Raw genomic sequence first — 8,170 nt, forward strand, 5'->3', positions numbered from 1 at the left:
TTGATGTTGAGAAGAGCGTACAACCTCCAAGGCAGATCATGGTTGAAGATTTTGTAGAGGTTGATCAAGAGGTAGAAGATGTCAAAGAAGAGCACAAGGGAGTGGAGCTTGAAATTACCTTGCCAAAGTTGTTGGAAACCCCTCCCCCTAAGTTGCCATCATCCTTCACAACATTCAAGTGGGTAAAATTCATATCCCTTAACTTTCTAATTCCACTTGAATATGGGCTACTGGAGACGGATGGTCAACTTAGAGCTCTTTGTGGCATTAAGAGTAAGAGGAAAATGGCCAGTGGTAAGAATTGTCCTGCAAGGTTCATTATGGTTGGTGGGCATTTCCTTGTCAAGTCCTTGAATCTCTCCCATGCCTCGTAGAGAGTTTCACCATCTTGTTGTCTAAAAGTCTGAACCTCAGATCGAAGCCTATTGACTTTTTGTGGAGGGTAGAAACGTGCCAGAAACTTGCTTTCCACCTCATCCCATGTTGTTAGACTCCCCCTTGGGAATGATTCCAGCCACTTAGCTGCTTTGTCCCTAAGTGAAAATGGGAACAAAAGCAGTTTATAGGCATCTTCCTGGACTCCATTGGACTTCACAGTGTCACAAATTCTCAGGAATTTTGTGAGATGTTGGTTTGGGTCTTCATTAGCACTTCCTCCAAAGGAACAATGATTTTCCACAAGTGATATTAGCTGTGGCTTGAGCTCAAAATTGTTGGCCTGAATGGGTGGTTTCTGGATGCTACTACCACAATTCCCAGAGGTTGGGTTTATGTATGAACTAAGAACCCTCCTCTCTGGGATGGCATCGTTTCCATCAGCTCTCTCATGGTTGTGGACTTCTCTATCCATGTTGAGATCTAAAGCTTCCTCAAAATTGTCCTCAGATTCTCCTTCAGATTCCTCTTCTCCCACTACTCTCTTCCCTCTTGCTTCCCTTCTAAGTCTATGAAGGGTCCTCTCTGGCTCGGTATATGGAGGAGTTGATGTCTCTCCTCTCCTACCTGTCATACAAGAACACAGCTCAAACACAAACAAGTGAAATACTCTTGGTTAATGGAAGAGTATGGTTAGCTCAATTGAGGAATTAATTCAAACAGTTAGTGAGTCAGTGAGTTAGTTGCATGAATTTAAAGGCATAAAGAAGGAAAGCATGTAACCAAGTGCAGAAATTAAAATTCAACAAGTATCTTGAACAGAATTAACAAAGCAAGAGAAAATTGCTCAATCTAGTTAGCTTCCAATTTGAGAATTGTCAATCGAAAACCAATCCCCGGCAACGGCGCCATAAACTTGATGCGCATAAACTAGTTATGCTATGATTTAGGAAATTGCACGATCGGCAAAATTCCTTCCGGCAAGTGCACCGGTTATCGTCAAGTAAAAACTCACAATAGAGTGAGGTCGAATCCCACAAGGATTGGTTGATTGAGCAATTCGGATTAGAAGTGTGTTCTAGTTGAGCGGAATCAAGATTTGAGATGAGAATTGCGGAATGTAAAATTGGCGGGAAAAGTAAATGACAAGAAAATTAAATGGCGGAATCTTAAATTGCATGAATTAAAGAGCAGAAACTAAATTGCTGAAATTAAAAGGGAATGGGAGTTGATTGCATGAATTGAGTTGCAGAATGTAAAGAGAAGATGGAAATCAGAAATGGGGAATTCATTGGGTTATAGGAGATATTGAGATCTCCGAATCAAAACATGTTTATCTCTTCCTCAACCAATGCGTTCATTGAATTTTGCTTGGCAATCTTATATGATTGGATCCCAATCCCTTGGCTCACCAATTCTCTCTAAAAACAAACAAATTCCCAATCCCTTGGTTTAAATGTTCATAAGAAGAGATGATGCTTGATCACTGATTATACCACACAATTTCATGAACCACAATTTGGTAGGATTACATGTCACAATATCCATCCAAACCCCAATCCAATTCACTGTGAGAAAGCTTCTCTAGCATGAATCCTCCATTCCTTTCCCAAGGCTCCGAAGGATTCCAAGTATGGGTAGTTTCTTTCCCAAGACAACTACTCAATGGAATTAGATCGAGAAGCTTTCTAACAAAATTCAAGAGAAAAGATTGAAGAAGAAGATAAACTATTATTGATTCATTGAATTACAATAGAGCTCCCTAACCCAATGAAAGGGGGTTTAGTGAGTCATAGCTCTGAATTCAATTACAAAGAAAATGAAAACTAGCTAAAAGTGAAGTAAAAGTAAAAAGGGTCCCCTCTCAGGGGCTGGATTCCCCTTCAATCCCCCCCTTTCAAATGCAGAAACTAAGGCCTTTAAATAGGCTCCCTAAATTACAAAATGAAAATGAAATTCAAAGCAAATTACAATCAAATGAAAATAAACTATTCTAGATGATTCTTGTGGCCTTGATTTGGTGTTGTTGATGGGCCTTGCTTGCTTGAAGGGCTGAGTGACATAATTGATCCAAAAAGGATAATGATCCATTAAACTACACTCAAATGTTGCACCCCCTTTCTTGAGTCGTCACTTTGTTCTCTTGTCAATCTTGCCAATTTGATGCCAAATATAGACTATTATACCTCGTTGGAAAGCTATGGATGTCAGCTTTCTAACGCAACTGGAAGCACCTCAATTGGATCTCTACAACTCGAGTTATACTCCATGGAAGGTGAAGAGGTCAGCTGGCCTGATTGCATGTTGGTACTATGCTCTTCTATGCACATTACGGGGCTGTTTTCTCCCTCAATTTTTAGTATCCACCATGCATGCCATATATGCTTGGAAAGCTCTAGATGTCTTCTTTCCAATGCATTTTGAATCACCTCATTTGGAGTTTTGTAGCTCAAGTTATTTATGTTTGAAGAAGGCATGGTCAAGCTGTTCCATATAACACGTTTAAGCTTCAGTTTAAGGTTAAACTGAAGCTTAAACGTGGAAATGGAAAAGGTAGCCCTGGAGGTCGAACACGTTTAAGCTCCAGTTTGAGGTCAAACTGGAGGTTAAACGTGGAAGCTTTAGAATGGTAGCCCTGGAGGTGTCGAACACGTTTAACCTCCAGTTTGAGGTCAAACTGGAGGTTAAACGTGGAACTCCTTCCTGAGTGGCATTGTCATTCTGGCGTTTAACCTCCAGTTTGAGGTCAAACTGGAGGTTAAACGTGGAATGCTTCTTTGGTGAGACTTTTCATTCTGGCGTTTAACCTCCAGTTTGAGGTCAAACTGGAGGTTAAACTTCAATTCCAGCATTTCTTAGCCTTCATGATTCTGGCGTTTAAGCTCCAGTTTAGGCTTAAACTGGAACTTAAACTCCACATGTGATATTCAAGCTTCCTTTATTGATTTTGTTGCTTCCTTGGTTAGCCTCTTCTTCCCTGAAATCATCCAAACAAATGCATCAAAGTCTTGCAAAATTTCATGAGAAATCTTCCATTCATAGCATTCAAGAATATAACTAAAAACTCATGGAATTTGCATCAAAATCTTCATGTTGAATGATTTAAGACAAGCATGACTATTTGGCCCAAAATGATTACTTAAGGCTCAAGAAAATGCATAAAACAACTAAAAATAAAAGAAAAAGGCTAGTGAAACTAGCCTAAGATGCCTTGGCATCACAACACCAAACTTAATCCTTGCTTGTCCCCAAGCAAGTTCTGAATTATTGAGAAGAAAGAATGAAACAGAAAGTAAATTCATTAGCCATATCAGTAAGTAATTGACATTGATTAATGGGGTGTTCATGCAGAAAGTTGTTGCAGCATCACTTTATTGTTTCTTAGGTAAGAATGTCACTTTTTATGTTCCCACTAAAACACTGCTATGGCCTCTTGTTATTCACATATCCTTGGCAAGTTTCTTTTCTTTGTTTTTCTTTTCCTTTGAGCTTATTTGCTCCTTGTTGCTCAGTGTCATGTGTTGCACAAGCCTTTGGCATTTTCTTTTTCTTATCAGTGCACTACACATATCCACTACAGGCATTTTAGTTCACATTTCTTCTTGAGACATTGGTGCCCAGCACCTCTTTGTGTGACTAAATGTTTTGTATTTAGGTTGCTCTTGATAATGGACTTTTGGTTGATAATCCCGGGTTAGTTAACTCAAGTTACCAAGTGTTGAAACACTCCTCAGAACCTATTCATCCAAGCATATCCTTAATACATAAACACCACAGGCATTTGTCTCAGAAGTTCAAACCATTGGTGCCTAGCTTAATTTCTCAATTTTTTTGCTTTTTGGTTGCCCTTTTTCAGTGGCTTTTTCTTCTTCTTCTTCTTTCTTTTTCATGGCCAAAGACATTTATTCATCAAGATCCATAGACAGCATCCTAATTTCCACTAAAAGTGACAATTCTAACTTTATTTCTTAGTGAGCTGACTATTCAATCAAACATGCATACCACCACTTAATCTTATTTGATTTCTTACTAAATGGAATTGAGTTACTTTTGTTCAAACTTTTCTTTTATTTTTTTTGAAACAGAACAAGCATGGCAAGCATACATTTAAGCAAGTGAAGTTTATCCAAACACTTAGACTATCACTTATTTGGAAATTAAACAAACAGACAAACAAAAACTGCAATGACTCAAACTTAAAGCAGGGGTGCATGCAAACTTCCAATGTCAGCAATTCAAAGTACAAGCAATTAAGTGACAATACAACCTTTTATCATCTTCTTTGTTGTTCATCATCCTTCCTAGCCTTGGTGTTCTCTTTGATGATGATGTATATTCCTTCCATGAGATTGATTGTCTTCCTGCAAAGCTATTAGAAGTTGCTTGTTCCCCAAGCACTTTGAGAATTGGTTAGTATGCATGGATGTTTGTAGGCCTCTGAACTTAGATTGGTGTGTGAACACCAAACTTAGTTCCTTGCCATATGCAGCAATTTGGATCATATGCAGAAAACCTCATGTGCTTTTATTAAGAAAATAACTATGAACTAGAAAAAGAAACTATGAACTAGAAATTAAACTATTGTTTAAGTAGTTTCCCTGATTGGTTGGAGCTAGTGACTAGTCATGCTGAGGTAGAAATGTGCTTTTAATGAAGTTTTTGGTGGAACACCAAACTTAGAATCTCACATTCACCCTTGAATTGTTTTGGTGTGCAACACCAAACTTAGCTCCTTGCAATACAGATAAATCTACTTAACTCTTTTATTGAAATAACTAGAAAAGAAAAACTACCTTTGGTTGGGTTGCCTCCCAACAAGCGCTTCTTTAACGTCATTAGCTTGACATGCTGTTCCTGACTTTCTTCCTCTTCCTCCAGTTTGTTAAGAGGAATGACTTCAAGTGGATAAAGGAGCTAGTTAGTGCCCCTTGTTGTGAATGCTTCTTTCCAGCAAGCTTTCCCTTGTGATTGGCTTGAGTGAACTTGCTTGTTGGCTCAGGAGTTGGATTGTTCTTCGACCTTCTCTTCTTCATGGATATGATCCTTTGTTTCTCGGTCACAATCCTCATTTTGGTGCTTGTTTCTACTGCCTTCACATCCTTGATCTCAGAACTTGGTTGTTGTTGGACAGTTGGAGTATCCTGTTCATCAAAAGCTTCCTGAATTTGTGGTTCAATGAACCCTTCCTCTTTGCAACTCTCTGTTTCATTGGAGTGTGATCTCCCTTGATTGACTTTCTCCATTTCTTGTTCTTCTGATTCCTCCCTTGGGTTTGCCATGGTATCACTAGAAGAATTGTGGGTAGGGATTTGCTTTGATAGATATCCAATTTGTGCTTCTAGCTTTTGAATGGCAGCACCTTGATTTTGTAAGTTGGATATCAATTCTTCCTTAAAGCCTTTCAAATCGGCCACATCTCTGCCCATAGTTGCAAGCATTCCTTCTATCCTGTTTAATTGATCGTGAAATTGTTGGTTCGGATTAGGTTGGGTATGTTGATTATTTTGGCCATGATATGATGGTTGGGGGTAAGTGTTTTGTGTGGCTTGGTATGATCTTTGGTTGGAGTTTTGGTATGTGGAATTGTTATGTTGATTGTGGTTGTAAGGTTTGTGGTTTTGTGGTTGGGTTTGTTGGTTTCCCCACCCAAAGTTTGGGTGGTTTCTCCAGCCTGGGTTGTAAGTGTTGGAATGTGGATCATATGATTGCCTTTGTTGGTTTCCCACATAGTTGGCCTCATCCTAATCACCTCCTTCAATGCCTACTTCCTCTTGATCTTGTGTGTGTATTGCAGCCACTTGCTTTGCTTCTATTTGCCTGGTAAGCTCTGCTAGTTGCTTGGCAAACACCTTGTTTTGGGCTAGAATTGTATCAACATGGTTCAGCTCCATGACTCCCTTAGTGTTGTGCCTTTCTGATGCATAGTAGTACTCATTCTCAGCCACTGTCTCGATCACTTCAATGGCTTCTTCCACAGTCTTTTTCCTATTCAATGAACCTCCTGATGAATGGTCTACAGCCTTCCTTGATTCATAAGAGAGCCCATCATAGAAGATGTGCAGTTGCACCCAATCATGGAACATGTTTGGTGGGCATTTCCTTGTCAAGTCCTTGAATCTCTCCCATGCCTCGTAGAGAGTTTCACCATCTTGTTGTCTAAAAGTCTGAACCTCAGATCGAAGCCTATTGACTTTTTGTGGAGGGTAGAAACGTGCCAGAAACTTGCTTTCCACCTCATCCCATGTTGTTAGACTCCCCCTTGGGAATGATTCCAGCCACTTAGCTGCTTTGTCCCTAAGTGAAAATGGGAACAAAAGCAGTTTATAGGCATCTTCCTGGACTCCATTGGACTTCACAGTGTCACAAATTCTCAGGAATTTTGTGAGATGTTGGTTTGGGTCTTCATTAGCACTTCCTCCAAAGGAACAATGATTTTCCACAAGTGATATTAGCTGTGGCTTGAGCTCAAAATTGTTGGCCTGAATGGGTGGTTTCTGGATGCTACTACCACAATTCCCAGAGGTTGGGTTTATGTATGAACTAAGAACCCTCCTCTCTGGGATGGCATCGTTTCCATCAGCTCTCTCATGGTTGTGGACTTCTCTATCCATGTTGAGATCTAAAGCTTCCTCAAAATTGTCCTCAGATTCTCCTTCAGATTCCTCTTCTCCCACTACTCTCTTCCCTCTTGCTTCCCTTCTAAGTCTATGAAGGGTCCTCTCTGGCTCGGTATATGGAGGAGTTGATGTCTCTCCTCTCCTACCTGTCATACAAGAACACAGCTCAAACACAAACAAGTGAAATACTCTTGGTTAATGGAAGAGTATGGTTAGCTCAATTGAGGAATTAATTCAAACAGTTAGTGAGTCAGTGAGTTAGTTGCATGAATTTAAAGGCATAAAGAAGGAAAGCATGTAACCAAGTGCAGAAATTAAAATTCAACAAGTATCTTGAACAGAATTAACAAAGCAAGAGAAAATTGCTCAATCTAGTTAGCTTCCAATTTGAGAATTGTCAATCGAAAACCAATCCCCGGCAACGGCGCCATAAACTTGATGCGCATAAACTAGTTATGCTATGATTTAGGAAATTGCACGATCGGCAAAATTCCTTCCGGCAAGTGCACCGGTTATCGTCAAGTAAAAACTCACAATAGAGTGAGGTCGAATCCCACAAGGATTGGTTGATTGAGCAATTCGGATTAGAAGTGTGTTCTAGTTGAGCGGAATCAAGATTTGAGATGAGAATTGCGGAATGTAAAATTGGCGGGAAAAGTAAATGACAAGAAAATTAAATGGCGGAATCTTAAATTGCATGAATTAAAGAGCAGAAACTAAATTGCTGAAATTAAAAGGGAATGGGAGTTGATTGCATGAATTGAGTTGCAGAATGTAAAGAGAAGATGGAAATCAGAAATGGGGAATTCATTGGGTTATAGGAGATATTGAGATCTCCGAATCAAAACATGTTTATCTCTTCCTCAACCAATGCGTTCATTGAATTTTGCTTGGCAATCTTATATGATTGGATCCCAATCCCTTGGCTCACCAATTCTCTCTAAAAACAAACAAATTCCCAATCCCTTGGTTTAAATGTTCATAAGAAGAGATGATGCTTGATCACTGATTATACCACACAATTTCATGAACCACAATTTGGTAGGATTACATGTCACAATATCCATCCAAACCCCAATCCAATTCACTGTGAGAAAGCTTCTCTAGCATGAATCCTCCATTCCTTTCCCAAGGCTCCGAAGGATTCCAAGTATGGGTAGTTTCTTTCCCAAGACAAC

The 8,170-nt window shown here is 39.6% G+C and overlaps 2 non-coding genes across 2 annotated transcripts; both read left to right on the top strand.

Moving 5' to 3' along the window:
* The first annotated feature begins 320 nt into the window (after positions 1–320).
* LOC148577785 (small nucleolar RNA R71) lies at positions 321–424 on the top strand. The gene has a single exon (XR_015902830.1). It is a non-coding gene; the product is annotated as a small nucleolar RNA R71 (small nucleolar RNA).
* Positions 425–6,456: 6,032 nt separating this feature from the next.
* LOC148577786 (small nucleolar RNA R71) lies at positions 6,457–6,560 on the top strand. Its single transcript, XR_015904365.1, has one exon. It is a non-coding gene; the product is annotated as a small nucleolar RNA R71 (small nucleolar RNA).
* Positions 6,561–8,170: the final 1,610 nt, after the last annotated feature.

This window comes from Arachis ipaensis, chromosome B1 (assembly GCF_059453495.1).
Source record: "Arachis ipaensis isolate K30076 ecotype BB chromosome B1, ASM5945349v1, whole genome shotgun sequence".
In the NCBI taxonomy this organism is placed as follows: domain Eukaryota; kingdom Viridiplantae; phylum Streptophyta; class Magnoliopsida; order Fabales; family Fabaceae; genus Arachis; species Arachis ipaensis.